The sequence below is a fragment of the Branchiostoma belcheri genome, unplaced genomic scaffold, assembly GCF_001625305.1.
Source record: "Branchiostoma belcheri isolate BF01 breed outbred unplaced genomic scaffold, Haploidv18h27 scaffold32, whole genome shotgun sequence".
NCBI classification, from domain to species: domain Eukaryota; kingdom Metazoa; phylum Chordata; class Leptocardii; order Amphioxiformes; family Branchiostomatidae; genus Branchiostoma; species Branchiostoma belcheri.
Genome location: NW_017803932.1, coordinates 2290493 through 2291918, shown reverse-complemented (window position 1 = coordinate 2291918; position 1426 = coordinate 2290493). Strand labels below are relative to the sequence as shown.

Genomic DNA, 1426 nt, shown 5'->3' with positions numbered 1-1426 from the left:
CAAATTACATATTATACACACTTCCTGTTATGGGCAAAACTTGAACATGATGTCATGCAATGTGGCAGGCATTCACTATGAAAATCATCCTAAAAACTACTGAGCTCTTTTAACCTCCAGCATGCGAAGGTAGCTGTTTGGCAACAAATTTCTCAGGTTAGGTAGCAGGGTGAAGGTTATTTCACCTATTTCATAGTCCCAGTAGGCCTGCCAGTTGCCCCTCAGGTGGCGGTCACTCCTGGGCAGGTCCACCCGACTCGGACAGATGGTCTCGTCCATGACGGGCGGCCCCTCCGCAAAGTGTTTCAGCAGCCTGGTCTGGATGGCAGGTTTGGGCACGACAGGTGCGGGCTGCGGAGAGGGGTCCGACTTCAGCTCAATCCTGTTGCCGACCATCTGGACATTATAGCCGAAACCCTGCAGGTCCTCACTCCTCTCCTGGGAACTAGCTGTTAAGGACAAGGGTATTCACATTAGTTTAAGAAATGGGAGTGGTTCAGAGTTTTGTTAGAGAGGACTAGCCTCCTTCGCAGTCTTGTTGGGCGTGGGCGTAATTTTTTCTGTGAGCGACGCAAGTAATATGCCGCCGCGAGGGACGATTTGCTGCCGAGGGACTTTTGCCACGGAGAGAAGGTTTCCGCGCTCCAACAAGACTGCTTCCAATCGGCGACTAGAAAGGGCTATCAAAAAACACTTAGGAGCGATTGGCATGGATGTGTGAACTTCCCGCAATAAACGCCACCAGTGCAGGGAGGTGTTCACGCCCCATTCCTCGACGAGCCGAAACTTGCAACTTTCTAGCTGTCGCCGATCAACCCGTCGGTAGAACGCCAACCATTCCCGAAAACCGAGCCCTATCCACTCAACAAAATCCCGTAGTCATTGCTGCTACGAAAAACAACTTTAAACAGATCACTACCACAGGAACCCGCAAGCTAAGCGATATTGCTGGGGGACGTGGACAGATAAAAAAAGTGCCGCCAAGGCGCCATGTTGTTTGGTGGCGGGTTGATCTCACTGGTCATAGGAGGGTAACGCACCGCTCCGCAGCAAGTTGTGTAATAAAAAGAATGGCACATTTCACCAGCAAAAATAGTACTGCAAAGTTTGTCTTGGTTTGTTTGCATGGGATGCTTAAAAACTGCACAGCAATGCCTTTGTTGTAACATTACCAATGTTCAACCTTTCTCTGTTGGAACCTTCAACTATAACGTAAGCTAATAGAACCAACCGTTGACAAAAGGCGAGCGCTCCATGCGTATCTGTGAATTACCCTTGCGCGAACATGTGAATTGGACCTGCGCGAACATGTGAATTGGACCTGCACGAACATGTTAATAGCCTCTATGAAAGGCTGGCTTAATCCGAGGTCCTTTCTAGTCGCCGATTGGAAGCAGTCTTGTTGGAGCGCGGAAACCTTCTCTCC

At 49.6% G+C, this 1426-nt stretch overlaps 1 protein-coding gene across 1 annotated transcript in view; it reads right to left on the bottom strand.

Moving 5' to 3' along the window:
* LOC109474811 (WD repeat-containing protein 81-like) overlaps positions 1 to 1426 on the bottom strand; it is a 20389-nt gene that overhangs the window by 9609 nt on the left and 9354 nt on the right.